General features: G+C 37.6%; 1 pseudogene; it reads left to right on the top strand.

The window, feature by feature from the left end:
• Positions 1–15,465: 15,465 nt before the first annotated feature.
• Positions 15,466–16,463, top strand: LOC124168406 (annotated as a pseudogene).
• The last annotated feature ends 8,468 nt before the right edge of the window (positions 16,464–24,931 follow it).

Below are 24,931 nucleotides of genomic sequence, written 5' to 3'. Positions count from 1 at the left end.
TGGCCTATAAGGTTGTTCCGTCTTCTTATTAACCCCTATGAAAACAATTGTGTAAACCTGTATAAAATTTGTATACATTCTCATACAATTGTCATGACAATGTATAAGAATGTATACAAACTTTATACAGGTTTATACAATTTTTTACCTGATACTTCATAATGGCACAAGTTGCCGAAACCATGGTCGGTGCAAATAAAAGTATGGAAACAGACAAGTTGTTTTAATAAGCTGAATATCAAAGATTTCCACCGTATCACGCCGGACACTGTATCTGTTTTCCTGAGGCTTCTCTTCTCCCCTACTCTTCTTGGGACTTCCTCATTACTAACTCGGTCAACCCATTTGGATGTAGCGATTAATTATGACATTCCAGACACTGATTAGTTGGAAACCTTTATCTCTATTTATACTCTTCTCCTCCAGACTAATTACAATTGCCTCCTTTACAATTCTATCCCAATAGTTATTAGTGCGGCACAAAACCTTCGCATTTTTTAAGTCCATCCTACGACCGAGGTCCAAGCAATGCTCTGCTACCGTCGCCGCCTTCAATGAAACCATCAGGCGATTGCATCTTTCATGCTCCGTCATCCGTTTTTCGATAGTGCGGCCAGTTTCCCCGATGTAGACGTGACCGCACTCAAACGGGACGCCGTATACTCCCGGGGTTTTGAGGCCCAAGTAATCTTTCGTTGAACCGACGCAGGCTTTAACCTTGGTGGCAGGTGTGAGAATGGTTTCCATATTTTGTCTTCGGAGTGTCCGGCCTATCTTCTTGCTAATGATGGAGATGTACGGGAGATTGGCTCTGGCTATCTTTTTTTCTATTTCTTCCATTTCATTACCATTCGAAATGGTGTTTTTCTTAGCGCCGTTTGGATGTCACGTCGGCTGTGTCCATTCTTTCTAAAGGCGGACTTAAGGTGTGCTATTTCTTGGTTCAAGTGGGCCTCATCTGATATGACTGTGGCTCTATAGAATAGGGTTGTGAGGGCGGTTTTCTTTTTTATTCTTTTTTTCCAGAAATCCACATGTTGAACGAACAAATTTGAATTTTCATATGAATAATACATGAAAGCACTAAACTAGGAAATTTTACATTGCACTGATCTACCTCATTTCATGCATTAAGTCTGAATCTTACGATCATTTTCTTTCGTCGCGAAAAGTGATTACCAAAGCGATCGCTTTTCGCGACGGGAAAAGTGATCGCTTTAGTGATCATTTTTCTGAATCACACGGTCCCTCCCGCCGTCGCCTTTCGCATCACTTCCGAAATCACAGCTCGTTGTCATGGGACCCGCATCATGAAAATAAATATATAGCGTGTTTGTGTTTATCTATGTCGTTCCCACGATTGTCAAACGTTGCGCTGCTATCGCTCCATACGGGCATGCGTTCCGATTGGCTGATACGGGGTTTTAGTGACGGTTTTAGCCATGAACATACATACGTATGTTCATAGTTTTAGCGACGAAAAAAGCGACCAGACGAATGATGAAAAAAGTGATGAGAATTGTCATCATTAGTGTGATCGCGAAAACAATTGCCGCCGACGATCATTCGCGAGTGATCGCTCTAGTGATCGACGGAAATATCACTCGAAAATGACGAAAAAATGGTCGTGTGATTCTGCCTTAATCAAATTCGATATATCCTCTTAAATACAACTTGCCTTAAACATTGCAGCCTTTTTAATGTTACCAAAGGAATCTACCAGGAGGGTCAAATATTGACGATTTCTCTCGAAGTTCTGGAGCGATTTAAATATCACCCGTTCTAGTTTTCCTTGCCACTCTTCCCATCCACTAGTCCTTCGAAGGTTTTCTTCATCAAGCCATCATGCTCCATGATAAGGTTGTTGTTGGTTAAGATGTCCCAGTTATGGGAAAAATACATAAAATATCACGATTTAAATACTTACAACCGCAAAGATACTCAATGATAAGCCCCTTCAAACTAAAACTGGAAGAATTGCCACTACCAAAGTATCATCTTTTCAAAAATAAATATCACATTTCCTTTCAAGCAAGAAGAAGCTTTTAGTAAGAGTAAGAATTTTATTCCAGTAGATATTAGCATAGGTGTATTGAGGTAAAAGGTAGCTGTATCCGATCTGCATATTTTCTTGCATAGAAGACTAAATTTTTCCTACCATCACTACATAGTTCTGCTATTATTCAAGAAAAATAGAGTAAATTACTTATAGTTGTCGTTCACTAAAAGTTATCGTCTTATAGAATTTGTTTTACCTGCACACCTATTCTCTAATACAATACTTCTAATACAAACCTATTCTCTAATACATAGACTTCTCTGTCCTAAAAACATGTACTAACGATGACTATTATTAATTTCTGGCACTTAATTGCCTTTTAGCGCATTATTAACCTCTAGCACAACGATGCCGAAACAGCAATGAGTTGTGGACTCCTTAAGACCGTTGCTAGGATGACGCCGATTCGTGAAACGGAACGTCTAGAAACAACAATGGTTTGAGTGCTGTACCCTTTCCTTACTCGAGACCTGCATCCTAGCCTAGCTTGTGCCCCAGCCAAGAGTCTATTTGCTAGCCTAGTGCTATCATTGGTGCAATTTGTAAGTGTCAATTAATGTCTTCGCTGCGGACATTTTTGAAATCCGATTAGAATACGCTCAAAGTGTCAAGAGAAATCAAGCTTCAATTATTTAGACTGGGCCGTCCTCTAACTTGTCGCCATGATTTTCTACTTGTAGCGACAACAGAGCAACAGAACAAGAGATCAACTCAGTTTGTAAAAATGATTTGTGCAATACGCCTAGCAAGCATGCGCGGCGTCTACAAATATTGTGCATAACACAATGGGAGTTCAGTTTTTTTTATTTTTAAACTGTTTCACTGCTTAACTTAAGCTGAAATTTTGTCCCGCAGGCTCAAAAATTAAGCGCATAATATCACCATATTTTAGTTGTTGTGCCTTACCTCTAACTTAATGATTTATTTTCATGAGAAGTTTATTTCGTTTTCTTATATTATAAATGCAACCAAAAGAATATCTATAAAATATTTCTAATTCACAACACGCAAAGTGATTCCCTATCATTAAATTTTTAATATCTCATTTTTTAAGAACGAAGGAAATATTTTAAGATGTTCTTAAATTACGTTTTCGTGCATAATTTCGGAATAGGGTAGTTTCCTTCATCAAAGAAAACGAAAGGCATTGATTGCGATTCCTTACCTACCATTACTGTATTCATAACATACAAATTATTTCGTTTTAGAAATCCCAGTTTAGACGAATGTTATGTCAATTTTAACCTCATTTGAAAAAGGCCAGATTGGGGCCCATGCGATGCCACTCCACGTGACGTCACAGGGACCTAGTTTCTATACGAGAAGATAGGAGTTATACATCGTCTGAGGTTACCAATGCATGCATGGGACGCAGAGCTCAGGGAAACATGTCTTAACAATCACTTATTAAAACTGGCTAAGGTCGGAAAGTTTTCTTCATTTGATAAGGTATTAATAATCCTTATTTAAGCCAAGCGCTACCAGCCAGCAGGGTACTCAGCTACCCGCTAGCAGCCTGCGTCGTATCAGCGCTCAACTCGCCTCAAGGTCACCTCACAGGGCGGCAGCGGGAACCAGAAATACGTCACACGGAGAGATTTCCCGGCATTCATACTTACGCGTCGCTTTTTCGCGCGCTTGAAAATTTTCACTTTTCATATGATCGCGAAAAATAGATATCGTCATGTAAAAATCTAAAAGCGTGAAATACGTACTCCAGGAGTTTAGGCAATAAAAAAATAATAGGAAACCACCCTATTGTGCAAATGAGCTCAATATTTGGTTCAATAGCTCACCGAGGCCTACTATTGATTCAAGAACCTTAGAAATGTCTTTCGGGGACCTATTCAGCATGCTTATGTAGCCGTGTCCGATAATCAGTTAAAATATCACACTCAACAGAGCATTCATTTTAGGTACGTTAATAGTTGAAAAATAAAATAGATGAGATAACCTTTCAAAGTTCTACTCCCAAATTCGTTACTTATGGGTCGAGAAATATCAAAATATTTTAATAAAAGACCAGAATGTATTAGATAAATAAATTCACAAATGAAAAGGATGTAAATGAAAGAAAATTAATTTCCCAAATTCGTTATCATTAGCAACAACAGTAATATACAAGAACTGCCATAAGAAAAACCACGTCTGGAAAAGGAATCGAACTACAGACCTTTTGCTATCCAGGCCATTGCGGAGACCACTACGCTATTCGCGTTGTATGTCCTAAGTTTAGGCCCTTGCTGTCCATCAAGGATGGCAACTCGAGGGAGAAATGAAAAAAATCATTAAACACGAGCATTGATAAGAAGTCTCATACATTTAGAGTATAATTTTACCACATGAATATAAAGGGTTCTGAACCCTGTAAACCATAATGGTTGCCACAACGTTGCAGCTACGTCTCACGGCAACCAACTGGGAGTTCCATGCAACGTTGTGACAACGTCTTATTTACTGCCAAACGTCCTCCGTACTACGTTTTCACAACGTCTTCACAACATCTTTGCAACATGACACATAACATGATTGCAACCTGCCCGCAACCTTCTGTCAACCATATAGGTTGCCACAACGTTGCAGCTACGTCAACCAACTGGGCAAACAACTTTCATGCAACGGTGTGAAAACGTCTAATTTACTGCCAAAATTTAATACTTACTACGTTTTCACAAATCTTCGCAACCAGAAGCGTAACGTGATGCAACCTTTAATAAATAATACTTTCAATTGTGTCGTTTCAAATGAAATTTTTTTATTATTCCTTATTTGCAATTTTTTTTCCTTTCCTCCACCCTCTGATGCCTTGACTCAGCATGCCTGAACCAGTCAATTGCCTTCTCCTTTATGTGCTTATAGCCATATTCCTTTAATGTGGGCTTGCAACGGAAAGCATCTGAAATTAAATTTTAGTAAGGATTTTAGACACAAGTAGTTTTATAGAGCAGTTCCCATTTTGAAATAATTTTATAAGCACAACATACCAATAATACAGGCACACGTTCTGGTGGCAATGAACTGGATTTTTTTAGTGTTCATTTTGGAATGGCCAAAAAATTAATATCTGCGACCAAGGTTATTGGTAAATAGGTGGTATAACATGCCGAAAACACCGTCAGTAATGTTATTCCAAATCGGCAGCAAAAATTGAAAACTTTAAAGCTTTTGCCTCGTTTTAGCACAAGAACTATTACCTATTCATTTAACTCAATATTTTCATATTTTAATGAATGAGGGAAAATTGTTGTAAGGATGTTGCAAAGCAACCTGTCTGCAACATTGCCAGGACGTTGCAAAGAGACCTCAACAGCCCTGCAACCTCTGCAACCTCGTGCAACCTGACTGCAACGTTGTTGCAACTCATTTGTGTTTACTGGGAATTAAGTATATAAAATTTGAAAAATGTATGAGACGGATGGTGATTGTAACACATATGTTGAACTTTTTCATTTAATCGAATATATCACTGAGAAAATATTCTAGGGGAAAAACTCCACATGCATTCCGAAAGGGTGTTCACACTCTTGAATACTTAAAGCTCTCGCCTCAATCTCTTTCAAATTCCCCATTTCGACCTCGGATCCTCCTTTCCTATCACTCCCGCTTCCTTCGTCCTCAGATACACGCTCTGAGTCGTCCCAAAAAAAACAATCAAAAGCAAGGAGAATGATTTTTTCTCTGTGGATTTTTCGGACAATTGTGCATTGCGGGTGACTCCCGTAAAAGTTATCACCGTGGCTAGTCCCGGTATACTTAAATTCGATACTTGACTTGGTGATAGCAGCGCACGAGAACGGATTCATTGAAATTGAGCATCGATTTACTCTCGGTGGATTACTTTCGCCATCATTATTTTCTTTAATAGCAGGCTCCTCTCAGATTTCGCAATAGGGAAGTTTCCTTCATTAAAGACAACGAAAGGCATTGATTGCGATTCGTTACCCACCATTAGTGTATTCATAACATACAAATTATTTGCTTTTAGAAATACCGGTTTAGACGAATGGCAATGATCAATTTTAACTGCATTTGAAAAAGGCCAGATTGGCGCCCATGCGATGCCAATCCACGTGACGTCATAGGGACCTAGATGCTATACGAGTAGGTAGGAGTTTTACATCGTCTGAGATTACCAATGCATGCATGAGGCACAGACCTCAGGGAAACATGTCTCAATAATCACCTATTTAAACTGCCTAAGGCCGGAAAGTTTTCTTCGCTTGATAGGGCAGAAATAATCCTTATTTAAGCCAATCGCTACCTGCTAGTAGGGTATTCTGCTACCTGCTAGCATCCTGCGTCGTATCAGCGCTCAAAGCCTCGCCCCAAGGTCACCTCACTTGCGGCAGCGGGAACCAGTACGACGTCACGCGGAGTTTTTCCCAGCATTCATACTTAGCCGTCGCGTTTTCGAGCGCTTTAAAATTTTCACTTTTCACTTAATCGCCTAAAATAGATATCGTCATTTAAAAATCTATAAGCGTTAAATGCGTACTCCAGCCGTAATAATCTTTAGGCAATTTAAAATTTTAGGATTTAGGCAATAAAAAAATAATAGGAAACCGCCATATTGCAACCGTACCGTACGCACCATGGACGAATATTAACTCCTCTCACGCTCATTCTACTTTATTATCGCATCGCATCTCTAGAGAATTTAGGAAAATCGAGGTTTTACTCTAACGCTGTCATATTTCGCAAACTGTCGAACTCCGAGTCTTTTCCGCAATGGAAACAATGTATCGTGCTGTTTGTGTGAGTGTGACAATCTTTATTTAATAAATCTATTTCTTCTTCGTGTGAGCGTTGAATTCTTCCTTTGTGGCGGGACTTGCGCCCAGAGCCATCTCTTGGCCAACATATTGGGCTACATCTGGGAGGAATTGGTCGCATGAATACCCCGCCGAAAACACTGGAGATACTCGTAGATCTGAGTATCTGTCCGGAAAGCAGAAGGCCCGTGGTTCGATTCCCGTTATAGGTGAAATTTTTGCTAGGATTTTCGGCCTTCATTCCATCTCCACGCAACGCTGTGTCACCGTCATGGGTTTATTTGTCTGTATCTTTGTTTCAACTTAGTATGTCTGTTTGTCTGTCCGCGATGCATTTCCACGCGGCTGCACGAATTTTAACCGAAGTTAGTTCGTAGGTGCGTCTTATCCTCCAAAACCCCGCAGAGCTACTTTCAGTTGCGTCGTTTTCTCATTACCATTCCTTACAACCACTGAGGTAGGACATCCTGCTGGGTAGGCACACATCTTCACTCTCTCAAAGGGGTAGCATAACTTAAAGGATACTGCACTTACCTATTAACCCTCTTGATGCAAACCTTTTTACTGGGGTGTACACCACCTTTTTGATCTACACACCTTAGGACACACATAGCAATCAGTGTTGTGGAGCAAGGAATTAGCTGTTATACAGAAATCGTTTTTTCCATTGTTCATCATTCAACGTGCCTAAAAATCCTACAATGTGATATGAATTTCAAGTTTCCCACTTATCTGGATACTATCTTTACAGAGCAACTCCGGGTGGTCTGCCAGTTGCAAATAAACGCGATTGTTTCTGGCTTTACCTGGTGAAAATCCATTCTGAACAATAAAAAGTTATGGCACCTTTTCACACCATTTATTCAATACCTATAAAAAAAAAATTTTGGTGCTAATTCCTATTTTTGGTATTGAATAAATCGTGTGAAAAGGTACCATTACTCTTTATTGTTCAGTTGCAAATAAATTTATCCCAAAATGTTACTCCTGCTTTCAGTCTATGAAGATAGTTCTTATTCCTTAGTACGAATTTTCTGCAACAAATGCCCTTCCATTGAAAGTCATCGAGGTAGTTGATATCAAAGAAACATCTCCTCATGAATAGTTGCCCATGCAAGACAATCCCATACCATTCGATATTCCTGACTCCTCAGAACCTTTCGCCCTTTGTGACATCCATGTGAATAAAAACAGAGGGAGACATCTAGACTTTGCAATGACAATCAGAAAAAAATTACGTCCTCAGCGACAGCACACAGTCATTAAAGAATCCTTATGCAGTAAGTGGGAGATACCTTTTCAGGAAGCAGCGACGACGGCAAAAATAATGACCAGAAGGATATCTATAAAATACATACATGAGCAAAATAGGGTTCCAATAAAATTAGCATTAATAATCATTATCTGAAAAAAAATAATTACAAGTTTCCTCTCATATTTATGTTGCAAATTGATTATAAGAGTTGAAAAATGAAGATGCATTAATATGGTGAATCCCCCCCTCTTTGGTGGAAACGTTAAACGTTTGAAAACTGAGGAACAGCCTTTGAGCTAAATGCCACAAAAGAAACGTGAGGACAAGGTCCTATTATGCGTAACTCGGTGAAAAACATTTTGAGGCTGTTCGTATGAAAAAAATAATGTTTTGATGCCACAGATAAAGAGGAAACCCATTCGTTTTGGGGCTTATGGGACCATTTGCGCAATTTCTTATGCAAAAAAGTGGTTATGAGATTTCTATAGAAAAACTCAGTCAATTGCATTGCAATGACCACAGAACGCAGAATAAGACATGTGACAAGGTTTGAGCTTACCGAGATTGCTTAAATTTCATTCAAAATAGTCTTCTTATGAAGCTGCTATGCTAGATAAAGAATTATTCCAAGTTACAGACGTATGAAAGGGACTCACTTGAATCATAAATAAAACTTCTTTATTCCTAGAGTGGGAATATAAAGGGATATATGTATTTATTCAGTTACATAAATAAAATAAGAATTACGTAATATGTATTACAATTTATTTATTTATTTATATATTTAATGCAGTCCAAAAACAGCACAAGGCCAATTACAGGGGACTCACAATTTCAAAGAAGAAAATGGAGGAGTCAACTGAATTGAAACACAAAATAATATTGATGAGGCGTCTTCAAATTAACTACATGAACTAAATAATTCTGACTAAAGTAAAAGTAGCTGGCTAACACTCCAAATTATTCATCTCAGCAAAATTTTGCTCAGATTTATTTTCTCAATGTATGTGTTGCAAAAATAGTGAAATTATTTTAATACAGGCACAAAACTGTCATAGTTTAGAAGGTATATTGAAGAGGATGACTCATAGTCTTCGAGACTGGCTTCAAGTATGCTTTCTGTAAACCTAACGAGTTGATTTTTATAACTTTTGATTGTCATCAACCAAATACATATAAAGTTAATGAACTCAGGTCTCTCCTCCATGGTAGTGGCCGTAGAGTGGAAATTTTTATGATCCAAACTGTGGATGAGTTAGCTCTGTCTCTGACAAACCAAAATAAATTGTAAATAATATATCATGTAAAGCATCTTTAAGTTTGCAATTTTATTTGATTCTATTTTGGGGGGGATAGGAGATAAACCCCCCCCCCCAATCCTCAGATAAATGAAATGCTTTTTAAACCATTGTCTATTTTTGACATATTATCACTGCATCAGATTAAAGTCAAATTTTTAGTGCCAAAATGATGTAAAATGTATTTCCATCATTTATTATTAGAATCAGGGGCGCAGCTAGGAAATAAGGCTAGGAGGGGTTTTAGGAGCAACTAATACTGATGTGTCTGGGGGTATGGCATACCCACCAGGATTAGCCCTTCCCAGAAAAAATTAGAATAAATAGTGAATTTTACTGCTTTTTGAGGGATATTGTATTAATCCTTACAAAATTCTATAACTAATATTGATGCAATTAAGTAAAATGGATTTAACTTTTAAAAATTTCTGAGCTCTGGGGGTGGGGGTTTATCCCCCAAACCCCCTCCCCCTCACTTTACCACTGGGCAGCATAAGTTTATGCATGAATTTTTACACAAGGACATAGGCGGATCCAGGGGGGGGGCACGGGGGCACGTGCCCCCCCCAGACCCTCAAAAATATGCATGATTTTTAATATGGTCCCATTATCATTACGTTCGTTTTGTATTACGAGGTATCCTCGTGCCCCACCCAGAACAAAATCCTGTATACGGCCTTGCTTGTGCCCCCCCCAGAAAAAAATCCTGGATCCGCCCCTGCACAAGGAAAACATAGACCATACAATTAAAGAAAAACAGTTTGGAGTAAAATTACATGAAACAGATTAACTTTTATGCAACTAAAACACTTAATGAATACCCTTTCCAAAAATAATGTCTGGCCTTAATTCATACAACAAAATAGAAGAGTAACTTCAAAAATAAAAATATTACGTACTGCTGCAACTGAATGAACTGCCGCCCTTGAAGGCACCCCTTTGACTGCGATGCCCCTATAGGCACATGCCTATTTTGCCTTATGGTAAATCCGGCCCTGATGGTATTTTTACAGAGGTGGGAACACAACATTTAGTTAAAGGTTTTCCAATACTCCTTGGCTTGTTAGAGGAAAATTAAAGTGAGGTAAAGAAAAAAAGCTATTTTCCTCTTTCTTGCATACCGATGCTCAGACTTAATTAGTATCAATAACACACGCCATTTCCGGCATCATAATATATTCTGGTATCTATACAGTGGCGCCGACTCCATTGGGCCTGAGGTGGGCCGAACCCCCCCAAAAATTCGTTACGGTGGTGAGGAAAAAATGTGTCGGGCTTGTCAATTTTACCCGGAGTGTCCAGTATTCGAGAGTCGAGTTTTCATGGTTCTAACATTGATCATATAACTCTTTTAAATTGCTTTAAAAACTTTAAAACTCTCTATTTATAGAATTTCCCTGGTCAAGACTCCCAATATGGGCCCCCCAATATTTTTTATAAGTCAGCAGTGTCAGCACCCCTGTATCTATACATAGTGTAAATTCTTCACTTAACTATGTAATAATGTAACAAAATATGTAATAACATATTTTCCACCAATGTAAAACTGGTCAAGTATCCATAGAGTAGATATTTTTCGGTAAAACAAGAATGCACAGAATATAGGTGAAGGAATACACTTCCACATTAGTTTTTTTGAGAGAAACCCAGTAGCATAGTCAGGATTTTAAAATGCAGGGGTTTACTGGAGATTTTGGGGCCCTTCTGGAATTTATGGAAAACACCCCAGGGCAAAGGGCGTTGGGGGGAAAATATTTTTAAAGGAAATTTTAGGATTTTTGATGTTAAAAACGTGATTTTTAGGACAATATTTTTTGTTATTGAGGTCATCTTACTCATTTTTGGCACATCTTTCAAAGGCTCAGGATGGGGGGGTTGTAACCCAGAATATCTCCCCTATCCAAACCTGCCCCATTACTACACTACTGGAGAAACCCAGGATGGTCCAATTGGAAGAAAATCAGCAGGAGAAAGAAATGGTAAAAGCAAAGCACTTAATAATCTGATTTAACATAACTAGCCGCCATGTCTTATCTGATCTCATGTTTTTTGCGTAGAATCTTTAGCGGTTCTCTCTGGACAAATGAAATTCTCCCTCTTTTCTGTTTTCATGTATCTCCTTTCCCCTTACGAAATAACTCTCTGCTTCACATTCCGCAATTCCATCTTTCCATCTCTCAACGCTCTCTGCTCTACCGAATCCCTATCCTTATTTAACTCCATGGCTTCAACAATCCCTTCCCTGGACCTCTTTTCCTCTGTCACTACTTGCAAATCATCCATAAAATGCCATCTAAATAATTCACTGTTGTCTAATCCATAGTGCCCCTTCTTGTGTTCAAAAATTTTGTTTTCTGTTAGTTTTTATTTATTGTGTTATAGTTTGTTATCTTTTAGCTATTCTTTACTTAAGTAAATAATAAAATGCTGTAGAAGATATAACGGTTGTAAAATTAAAATTACTACAGGATAACTCTCAGCAACATTCATGTTAGTAATTCAAATATTCAGTTAAAGTGGCATTCAGTGAGTATTTTGTTTTATGCATGGTACTGCCACCTATGAATAAAGTGAAGTGGTTCTTCTTTTGTCCTCACGAAGTCATGGCGTGTTAATTTAATCCCGTGTAGTTTTAACGGAGAAAGCTACCAAAGTTTGACAATTTACACCAAGAAATAATCCACAATGAAGTATAAAAATCAAGCATAAAAACAGTAAGATATAAATGCACTTGGAATGGATAACAAAACAATTCAAATGACTATGTATTAGTAACCTCACTACTACTACTGAGAGCACTATCACACACTCCCTCACTCACTCACTCAGATCAAGCGTCATTCACACAACTACAATCCATCCCATGCCAAGATAGTAGAAGAAGACCGCTTTGCTGGATAGTTACATCTCCAGCGAAGCGGCCCTCTGAGGTCTAATAAAAATTCGGAGAGAAAAATAATGCCCTTAGCTAAGGTTCGCTTGTCGACAACGCTAGTACTAAGTGGGAACTATCAAATTTCCCGTAATATAAGCTACGCAAGTCGACGACCAAAGAATCTTATTTCCCACTCTCCAGCCTAAATCTCCTTCTATGCTGAAAAAACACAGCACATTATGATAAATAAATTACAATAAAGCACACAACAATAAAAAAGCACAATGAAATAGTTCACAGTCCACTGATGAAAACTCCAGACCGTCTGCTTCTTCATCTCTTTAATCTTCAGATCTTGAGATAGAGTTTGACACTCCTCTTCACCAGGACAATGCAACATTCAGTATTGCCATCCATTGAAATAAAAAGCATCACCTGTGCTTATATGAAAACTATGTACCATATCAAGGTTTACTCCTTGGTATGAAGAACTTTTTCTAAGACAATTGAGGGAAATAATATGAATTTAACAAAGAATTGCATGTACTGTTTGTTAACTTCCAAAAATGTCATGACTCAATTCATAGGGAAATCCTACTTCAGCTGTTAAGGGAGTATGGATATCCTAAAGGCTTTTTCAAATGATAGGAATATGTACATATTACCAATAGAGAAAACTCTGAATAGGAAATATGTAAATGCTTCCCAGTAAAAACTGCCCTCAGACAAAATGATGGCATATCACTGATCATTTTCAATGTAGCTCTTGAAAAGCTTGTGAGGGAAATTGATAACAATAATCATGTAGCTGTTTTAATGAGTGAAAAGAATATGTACCAACGTGCCGCAAAAAACCCCCAGAAGAGCGACATTCCATTGATGAGCAAACAATTCCTTTCAAGGGGAGGAGCCAATGGAAGCAATATATCAAAGGGAAGCCTTATTTTATAAAATAAACGATGTGAAGGCAATGGATCTTCTCGAATTTCATCGCCGTGAGGCCTGACTCAATATAGATATGTGGTAACACTCCTGAGCCTGGTGAGAAAGAGAGACAATCTATGAATCGTAAATTTGACTCACATCATGACGGCATGAATCATACGATTGTAAAGCAAAGAAAGCAAACTCGCTGCGCCCAAAGTCACAAAAATAACACTTTTCAATGTAAAAAATGCAATTTATCATTGCATTTTAAGTGTTCACCTGGATATTACTCTTAATAGTGAGTTAATAAATGTCTGAAACTAATGTTTTGCTAGTTACCATTGAGTACCTCATGGTAGTGGATTTGCCTAGTGTTCCATTTTTGGAACACCTCATAATTAATAATTGGCAAGAGATACAATGTTTTTTCTTTCGGATATTGTTTTCATACATATTTTTATCTACAATACGTAAAAATCAGGGTAAAATTCGCATTTTTCAAACCTTCGGCATAAATGGGTTAAATGAAGTAAGAAGCTGGATGTGGGTGGGTACCTTTAGTGGTGGAACTGCAGGTGAAGAGATTTATGGGAGTTTATGGTGAGTCCATTTGTTCAGCACCAATTTCTCTTATCTGAGATTGAGGTTTGGGAAATATCCCCAAGTTCAGCTGAATTTTTTTACTGCCAAAGACAGGAGGTATCATTGGCATAGAAAAGTACCTTACCAACTGAAATTGAATGTGTGAGGTCATTTATAAAAAAATATAAAGAGCAGGGGTCCAAGTATTGAGCCTTGGGAGACACCTTGGCATACTGGAAGTGGTTTAGATAGATTTATGTTAGAGACAGTGTCCGATTGGTAGCAATATTTTTATTGAAAAGCAAACTAACTATGTACATTGATGTGTCAATCAAATATATCGTTTTTGGTGTAGTACCCACATAGTACAAAATATCTTCTAAATATCTAGAAAATATCTTCAATGTCTTGGATATCTTAAATATCTTCTAGATGTCTAGAAAATATCTTCAATGTATAGGATATTTTAAATATCTGCTAGATGTCTAGAAAATATCTTCAATGTCTTGGATACTTTAAATAATATATCCTACTTTATCGTGCCTAGAATATTCTTGTGTTGCACAGTGGGGACCAGGGAGTTCGGATCTCCCCTACCCCCCTCGAAATATAAAAACACATTTACTTTGCTTCATAAAAGAAAAAAAATGAAAAATCATCAATTTTTATATTTCATTGGGGGGGTCCTTAAACCCCCTCCCCCCCGAAATCCGAAATATAAAAACACATTCACTTTGCCTCATAAAATGAAAAATTGAAAAAATCATCAATTTTTATATTTCGGGGGGTCCAGTGGGTCCGAACCCCCCCTCTACCCGAAATATAAAAACACATTTCTTGCCTTATTAAAGAAAATAAATTTGAAATTTGGGGGGGGGGGGGGAAATTGGGGGGAATCGGACCCTCCAGACCCACCCACTCGCTATTCCACTGATTGAGGCTCTGTAATACACAAAATAAAACGATCATAATGATAAACTGTGTTGAAATTCTTGCCTAATTTTAAACCATCTGGGGGGGCACGTGCCCCCTTGCCCCTCCATAAATCCTCCTATGTTGGCTGGGATCATTAGCAAATCATTTGCCCTGAATTTTCTCAATGGATCCAATTTGAATATGAATGTCTAGAATATATCTTTTCAAAGATATCTTGTAGATATCGCAAAAGCGGACATTCAGATATCTAAAAAATATCTAGAAGATATTACTATATATTTTCTAGACATTAGCTGAAGACATTCTAGATATTTTCTAGACATCTATAAGATATTTTGTGCTCTGTGGGTATGGTGTGCAATTTTCACCATGAGCTAAGCCTGCTCACTAGTCAATTCTGTTTCCTTAGAAGAACATCGCATTGTATTTCTTTTGTGTTTCCTGTTAAATCCAACATTAAAACGTTATCACTATCTGGTCGTCGATAATTTCAACAGGTTATGGGCCAGTCTGCTTGATCACCGGTTATGTGCGGTCAGTTTTAGTGAGTGAACGTTATTTTTGTGAACTCTAATCACAACTTTAGTTTTGGCGATTTGTTCTTTGGTTCTAAGTTCCAAACGGACTAGAAAATGGATTTCCGAGCCAATATTGAAAAGCTGAAGGGTGCGGAAAATTGGAGTAGATGGAAACGGCAAATACAATTATTCTTGAAGCATCACGAAGTGGCCGATGTAGTTCACGGAGGAAGACATCCCGGTATGCTTGCAGCGACTGCATCTGAAGATGAAATTACTGCACATAGACTTGCTGTGCGAGAGTATGAAAAAGCCGACTCTCTGGCACAAATTATACTCGTGAGTAGCATGGGTGATGCTGATGTTGAATTGACTGCGACATGTGCTACTGCTGAAGAAATTTGGAAGAAGCTGCTGTCAGTATATGAGCAAAGTTCGGGCCACAGAGTGGATTTGTTGATAGTGAAATTTTTCTCATCGGAGAAAAAGGAATCGGAAGACATGGCAGCGTACGTTGCTCGTCTGCAGAAGGACTTCACGGACCTAAATGATGAGCTGAAGTGACTGACCGATGCTGTGCTCCCTGAATTGCTCTTGATGAGAAGAATTATGTAGACTTTGCCCAGGGAATACTTTGAATTTAAAAGTTTGTGGTAGAGTACCTATACCCATTCCTGATCGTTCTATCAATCTTCTGATTGAGAGACTTCGATTAATTGAGATGAGGCTACCGGAAAAGGAAATTTACTCATCTGCTATTGCTGTGAAAGCGGAATCGAAGAAAGGTAAAGAAGAGACTAGGAAATGTTTTAAATGCCATTAGCATGGTTATCTTGCAAACAAGTGCCCTGAACAAGGTAAAAAGAGGAAACAATATTTTTCAGGCAAGGGTGCAAGTTTTTTATCTTTCTTAGTTGAGGGTAAATAAATCACCATCTGAAGATGAAGAGATGCCCCAGCTGCATCCCAAAAGGCAAGTAAAGCAGCCTGCATATCTGAAGGACTATGTCATGGCAGCAGAGTCAACATCTCCATCATCTTTTAGTGAAGCGATAAATTCAGAAGATGGAGACTTGCGGAAGAGTGCCGTGGAAGATGAGATGAACTCCCTGAAAGAGAATGAAGTGTGGACTCTAGTTGATTTACCAAATGAAAAAAAGGTCATCAACAATCGGTGGGCTTTTCATGTGAAAACCATCCAGCTAATGGGGCAGTCCAGTGCTACAAAGCACATTTGGTAGCCCTAGGTAATGCCTAGGTATTGACTACGAAGAAACTTTTAGTCCAGTGGCAAGATTCAAGACTGAACGATCGGTTCTTAGTGTGGCTGCTGAGGAAAGACTGAAGCTTCAACAATTTGATGTGAAAACAGCTTTTATTTATGGAAAACTTACAGAAGATGTGTACATGCAGCAACCACAGGGGTATGAGGATGGAACAAACCAAGTTTGTCACTTAAATCGAAGCATATATGGACTGAAACAGGCGCCTCGCTGCTGGAATAAAGACTGGTTGCATTTTTAGAAAAACAGGGGATGAAGAGGAGCTCTGCTGACCATTGCCTATTTGTGAGGAATAGGATGGACAAAAAAACTGTTAATTGTAATATATGTGGATGATGGGCTGATTGCTGGAACAGATGATTGGGAAATGAGTGAGTTTTTAGAGCATCTAAACATGGAGTTTAACACTAGGAGGACGGGAGTTCCGCACTACCTAGAAGGACGGCTAGGGGTCATTTGACCCCTAAAATGAATTTTGGAATAAAACGCCTCATTTTTATCCAAAATTCCGTTTAATCGTATGAATTGTTGAATCAGTTCATTAAAAACACTATTTAACATTATGAACTATTATTTTCATTGTCAAAAGTTAATAATAAATATTATTTTTTAAAGTCATGAATTAAACCATATTTAGCAGTCAATTTCAAATTTAATCATTAAAATACATGCACTCAATACAAAATTTTTGTTTTATATTTAAACAATAGGCACACTGGGTTTGAAAATTTGCATTAAAATTTTTAAAAATTATTACTTTGTTGCAAGTCTCATACATTATTTTTTAGCACTGTTTCCACAAAATATTTTTTGCACTGAATGCGAATATTGGACAATTTATTCATCTGCATCTAAATCTACATACTACCCCGCAAGCCGCCTAAAAGGAGTGTGGTAGGGGATGTTAGAACACCAGCCATTTTCACATGAAAAGGGATTTGGAAAATGGAAATGAAATTGGTGCAATTCGGTGATATTTTGGCACCTTTTCTTTTTTGTGCCGGTGGAGATATGGCTGTTGGATTTGGAGATATGTAAATAAATTGATACATCATATCTACTCCCGCTTTGTTTTTATTATGAAATTGGATGGTGTCTTGCATTCTTTTATTCGTTTGGAAATAGTGCCATCTGAGACTATGTTCCTGAGTAAAAGTGCATTATTATTCTAGTGTGCATGACTCTACGTAAGAGTATGGCCTAAGGTATTTTTGAACACTCGCGTTGAAATGATTAGATGAATATTTTAGGGGTCATGGATATTCGTGCGTCACGCCTTTTTTTTCAGATCGTCCCTGCAAGAGAAGTTTTCTATTTTTTATAATTTTAAGCTAGCTGGATGGATGGAAAATAATTGTTACAAGTAACATTTATTCCTGAATTCTTGTATGCTATGGTCACTTAGTAACTATTTATTTCCCCAACACTTGATTTCATGGCCAATCTTCATCTTTGCCACAAACTGGAAATTCATTTAGGCTGTATTTTCATTTCACATCTGTCAAAACCCAGTACTTGATTCCAAATTTGTTTGGTTTATTTGGAACATACCTCATAAAAGGGCAGCTGCATTTCATTGGATAGAGCTGTGTATTTGCTGTTACGCCAAAGTCGCCATCGGATTCACTATCTTGGACTTTGTCGCTTCCATCACACGCAGATGATGATGAATTGGTCAGAATGTCCCAAACTCTGACGGGGTCAGGCGGCACTAAGGCTGGACACACAGCAAAGGGGCAAGGCCGAGTGACAGTGCCATCAGGCCAGATAAATGAAACAGTTATTCGTAAACCTGATGAGGCGATGATGAAAAATAATGTCTCTATGAGCTCTGAATCTTGGTCGATGGAAAGCAGTCATGGGATACGTGATGATTTTCTGGAGTGGGTAATACAATAATCATTGAACAGTAAAAGGAATACAAAATTAAAACATCATAATTGCATGAATTTCATGCAAATCAAGGATTGAGAACGTTTTATTTCCCTTTGCTGCCCGTAAAATATCGTAAGATTGAGCACAACAAGTCACTATGCCTAGGTTTTGGAATACAGGAAGGAGTCCTTGGGACGAAACTGGCATTGAAGCGGGTACTTGCTGGTTCAAAATGAAGCAAATCATCTACCACACTAGCCTCTTGCTGATCATAAGTTATGCATATCACAAAAGAGCCCAATGGACGGAACTGGCATGGCCAAGAAAAAAAGCAGAAAATAGCGCGAAAACAAGTTGTGGGTCAAATGACCCCCAGCTGTCCTTCTAGGTATAACATGTCATAAAAATTTAAAACAAAATATTATAGTTGAATTTTCTCTAACTTATCAAAATATAGTCCAAAATGAATAAAGTAAAAAAGTTTAAAAATTTAAAAAAATATCTTAATAAGAGAAAAATACATAAATGGGTCAAATGACCCCTGCCGTCCTTCCAGTGTTAAAATCACTATTGGCCCCCTTAGTTCTTTCCTTGGGATGGGAATTCAGCAGCTATGCAATGGCTCAATTTTTGTGAACCAAGGTTCATACACAAATAAGGTTCTGGAGTGGTTCCAGTTTGCTGATGCAAATGCTGTCTCAACACCTGCCGAACCTGGTGCCTCTGGTGGTGCCGATGGCACTAATGATCAACCCTGGGATGCCAGTATACCGTATCGTGAGGCTGTAGGCAGCCTTATGTTCCTGATGGTGGCTACGCACCCTGATATAGCCTACGCCATGAGTATAGTCTCACAATCCCTAGAGAGCCCCTCAAACAAAGACTGGAAAAATGTTAAAAGATTATTCAGGTATTTGCGTGGCACAGCTGACTATGGACTGTTGTATAAAGTTGATTCCCCAGAGCAAGTGTTACATGGATTCAGTGATGCTGACTATGCTGGTGATTTAAAGACTAGACATTCACGAACTGGGGTGGTTTTTATGTACTCAGGGGGTGCCATTTCTTGGTTTAGTCAAAAGCAAAGAAGTGTTGTATTATCCACCACTGAGGCTGAGTATGTGGCGGCAAGTGAAGCAGCTAAAGAACTGGTATGGTTGAAAAGATTATTTTCTGAAGTGACATGTTCAAAAGACTCACCAAAGTTACTAGTTGATAATATGAGTGCAGTAAAACTTGCAAATAACCCAGAGTTTCATAAGAGATCGAAACACATTGATGTTAAATATGTACCATTTTGTACGGGAAAAGTGCAGTGATGGAACATTGAACTTGTTGAGGGTTTGAAACAATTGGCTGACATTCTCACTAAGCCATTAGCAGGGCCAGGATTTAAGACTTTGTGTTAAATACTGGGTCTAGTTGATGCAATAAATTTAACTTGTGTGTAGTTAGTTTGAGAGGAAGTATTGAAAAGCAAAATAACTACATTGATGTTTCAATTGATATATCGTTTTTGGTTCTAGTATGGTGTTCCTGTTAAATCCAACATTAAAATGTTATCACTATCTGGTCGTCGATAATTTCAACAATTTTACTTGCTGCTGCCGGTTGGAGAGGAAAGATTTTATCCAAAGTAGGGCATTGCCCTTAATCCCTGGCCTTGAAGGTTTGGAGAATAATACTTTATGATTGATACTATCAAAGGCCTTACTAAGATCATAGAAAATCCCTAGTGTATCATTTCTACTATCAAGGGCCTTGTGGATATGGCTAAAAGGCTGAAATTTGGCATTGGCGATGGATTTCCTAGGTAGGAAGCCATGCTGGGCTTTGTGTAAAAGCTGGAATGACTTAAGAAAGTTTGTGAATCAATTGAGAGAAATTATTTTAAAAATTTGGAAAGACTAGGGAGCACTGATATTTGGCTATTGAGAGGCCTTTCAGAGTCACCTGTTGCAATGAGAAAACACTTGAGTGACCATTAACCTCCGTATAGCCGTTAGAGGTCAACAGGGTGATAAGATGGCTTTGTGGACAGCGTCAAAAACTTTGGCAACCTAGAATCCTATGGTTAGTCATGCTGTTTGTTCTTATAGTGCAGAACAACCCTCACAGACATTTCACCCATGCATGACTATCTGAGGTCAACAAGTTGACGCTACAGGTATGTGGACTGTACCATTTCTTGAACTCCCTTAAAAATGTATAAAAATATGGTTAGATACCTTGGTTGTCCGGATTCTCAGTTATGCCATGCTACGCCATTATTTTTCCGATGACCATGAACCTGGAATATCACATTTTCTCCGAGATATTCAGATTTTTCTATTCCAAAATTTTCTAGCAAGAAAGCCCCATAAGGCTTTTACTTTTGGACCCACAGTATTAGGTCAAAAAATTCTCCTTCTTGATGGGTATTTTTTAACTTAAATAAAAACAGCCAAAAATATTATTCTACCTTTCGATAGTAAAAATTACCCAATAATATTGATATTTCCTCCAAATCCATTAAAGTGAATGCATGAAAAATAGGTGCAGCTATTGCATTCATCAAAAAATAATAAAAAATTCATTAAATTATAATTAAACATAGCAAAAAATAAATAAATAAAGCGCAGACCTTCAATATTTAATAATTACAGGTAATTCTGCATAAACTTACATAATAGTACATACAAAGGCAATCGAATAATTATTGCCATAATATAGCACACAGAGACACTACACTCATGTAGAATACATAAATAATACAAAATGATGTAGATATTAACGTATCTTGAGAAAAATAATGCATTTGATATGTATAAATGTGAATATTACCTCAGTTTTATAACAAATGTAATACATATCAATATAGAACGATTTTTAGAGCAGTCAACATATATACATATATATATCTCAACCTCCATTGAAATGAAATCAAATGATAAATAAATAAAGACAGCAAATACATTTAAAATTAGTTTAATTTTTAAAAAAGACAGCAACACTTATTCAACCGATGATAGCAATGAGAAAATAAAAAAAATAATGCAAAAAAATTTGAGAAATACATAGAAACGGCAATAGCTAGGTATATGATAATTTTATAAGCAATATTATTTGAAAATATATTTCAAGCAAAGAAACTAAAATAATATACAATCAAAACAATAGGGACATAACAAAATTACACATGCAAAAAATTAAATAAAATTCTTCACCTCCTAAATACATAGAAAATACACTACATTAGGTGCTAGATACCATACTGCTTTAGCCAGAGAAAAGTCTTATGTCACAATTCAACCATGAGTTAATATTTATAATTCATTCACAGCAATGATTGAATTGTATAGACTTTCCTCTGTTTATCCCCCTCCCCACGTAGAGGGAGCAGTTTGGATTTGAGGGGGAGGGAGGGTGGGGAGGGATATTTAGTGAAGGAAGGGACATTTAGTGTTAGTATTACTACTAACACTACCATTAATACTACTACTACTACTACAAGCATACAAACTCACTCACTCACTCATACCAAACAACATTCACACACCTACGATACATCCCCATGATAATCTAAAGTGGGTACCCATCATCGCAGCGATCCCTAAGGACGAAATCAATACGGATCTAAGTTCCTGCCCCTAGCTAAGTCGCCAAAGTACGAAATAAGTTCTATCTAATTCCCTGGTGGATAAGCTACGCATATTGACGACCTAGGAATCTAATTTCCTACTCTCCTGCCTGTATTCCCCCAATGCTGTAAAAAAGCAACATATTACAATAAATAAATTACAATCAAACACACAGCAATAAAAAAGCACACTCAAATAGTCCACTGATGAGAACAACACGAGCCCAGGTCTTCTGCTTCCTCAGTTTCTTCAATCTTCGGCTCTTGACAGACCCTTCGGAGAACCTCTTCTCCAGGAAACACAGCATTATGCAGAGTCACCTGATGCAATAAAAAACATCACTTTTACTAACGATACGACTAACTACGTTGTAGAGGTTTCACCCTCTGTATAAAAAAATAAATATGAAACAAGAACAACTTAAGGGAGAGAGGTTTAGTCAGCAATGGACGAGGAACTTCAAATAATTCATTTTCCAATGCATTCAGATTTATATAGATTTATGATGATAGTTGGAATAAATTGGTACCTCATGAGTAAAAAGAATTTGCAAGTTCCATATGTTATAGCAAATGAACTACTGCATAATTTATTCCATCGACTTCTTTATAAAGATGCACAGTGATAATCTTACGTTTTTATGAAATGGAGTACTGGATTGTATTACAAAATAGACTAGAGTAGCAGTGTAGAACTGAATACTGTAATTTATGCATGAACTCCGGTAGACCTTTTTCACATTAATGCCACACGAAAACATACTACAATTCCAATAAACTACTCAGAATATTATAAGATTTTTAAATATTCCATAAAACAAAGGAAGTAAGAATATAAATGAAACTGAGAAGTATAAAGAGAAATAAGAACAAATAGCATCGCAACACTTAAATGAAGGATTATAATAAATTCAATGAGCCTATTCAGAAACAACAATGAAAAAGCTTCTTTCATGATGCATTTTCGAAAAAAACCACATTAAAGAATATGATAAATGGGACTGTCTCATGACGCAAACTTTTTAATTCTACGTGATTCTAAAAAGAATAATAGCTTATTATTACTGGCTCATAATGTTTTATATCGAAATGGAAAAGTAATACGCTAAGAAGCAAGTAAGCAAAATGCCATTAATTATACTAAGTCAATATTACATGTTTCTAAAAAGTGGCTTACTTTTTCTTTAGGTATGAACAGTATAATTTGTTAATTTTCATGTGCATGAGTTGAAAAGAAAATAAATTTAATTCATTCCTACCTGGTGCGCGTGACTGGTACAATGCCCTTTGAAGTCTTCTCAACCCACAGCAAATCTGTTTCTCCCAAATTTCGGGAATGAGTCACACCTATGAAGAGAAAAATGCGTATATTAGTCAGTGTTAAAACGCGAAAAGACTGGACGAAGACCTCGAAAAATCAAATGAATGAGGCAGTTTTACTTAAAATAATATATATCCTCATTAACAACAGAATTTTATAGGTATTTATGGTAAATCGCAAAACGGAAAAGTTTATGGAGTAAAAATATTTATTAACAGCACTCATTGTTTATTGTAATGGAATTGTGGTAAAAATATTTTTCCAATATTTTTCTAATATTTTCCCATTGACGTTAACATTTAACTAGAAGTGTAAAATGTCACAACAGAATGAAACAAAGTGTTAGCTCGAAATTTAATTTCTTTTACAGGAAAATTTCGCCATTACTCAATTGATTTTATAAAATCAATAACCTTTTTAATATAAAAGTGAGGTCTCAATGCACATGAATGTGAATGAAAGTGGATTTTAATCTTACTGTGACGTGATGGCGCCATGAACTTATGTTCTTCAAGAATCGGAGAAGCATGCTGTACGTCCTCTTCGACCAGTGTCTTCTGCTCTTCATCTCCGGGGATGACTTGAGCCTAGTGAGAGGTAGGATTAGTAGGCACACACAAAAATAAATAAAACCCTTGCACTAAAAATCCCCACGACGCATATCGCCTAGCCTTACGTTACGAATATTATTCGGCTCTAGAAGCCCAAATCAAATCTAACACTCGCATTATCTTCTTGTCTTGGTCCTATTCCACCGTTGTCTTCCGTCTTCTTTTCTTCAAATCCAAGGATGATTATGCTGTCTTCTTTTCTTGGTCCTCTTCCACTGATGTCTTCTGTTCATCAAAACCTGGGGAGAGGTAGGATTAGTAGCACATACAAAAATAAAAAAACCCTTGCACTGAAAATCCCCAAAGCCTCGCATACACTCCACGACAACATACAGGGGGAATCTTTGCACTTAAACCAAGTGAAAGTCCCATTCCTGTACGCTGCAATGGATTAGCGTGTACACTTAACCTTGGTTCAAAAAGCTAAAATTAACGCACGCATATAATCGCCTAGCCTTAAGTTACGCAAATTAATCGGCCCAAACAGCCCAAATCAAATCTAACACTCGCATTATCTTCTTGTCTTGGTCCTATTCCACCGTTGTCTTCCGTCTTCTTTTCTTCAAATCCAAGGATGATTATGCTGTCTTCTTGTCTTGGTCCTCTTCTACTGATGTCTTCTGCTCTTCAAACCTGGGGAGAGGTAGGATTAGTAGCACATACAAAAATAAAAAAACCCTTGCACTAAAAATCCCCAAAGCCTCGCATACACTCCACGACAACATACAGGGGGTATCTTTGCACTTAAACCAAGTGAAAGTCCCATCCCTGTACGCTGCAATGGATTAGCGTGCATACTTAACCTTGGTTCAAAATGCTAAAATTAACGCACGCATATAATCGCCTAGCCTAACGTTACGCAAATTATTCGGCCCTAAAAGCCCATATCAAAGCTAAAACACGCATTATCTTCTTGTCTTGGTCCTCTTCTACTGATGTCTTCTGTTCATCAAAACCTGGGGAGAGGTAGGATTAGTAGCACATACACAAATAAAAAACC

Source organism: Ischnura elegans, chromosome 11 (genome assembly GCF_921293095.1).
Source record: "Ischnura elegans chromosome 11, ioIscEleg1.1, whole genome shotgun sequence".
Taxonomy (NCBI): domain Eukaryota; kingdom Metazoa; phylum Arthropoda; class Insecta; order Odonata; family Coenagrionidae; genus Ischnura; species Ischnura elegans.
This window is presented reverse-complemented; position numbering and strand designations above follow the sequence as displayed.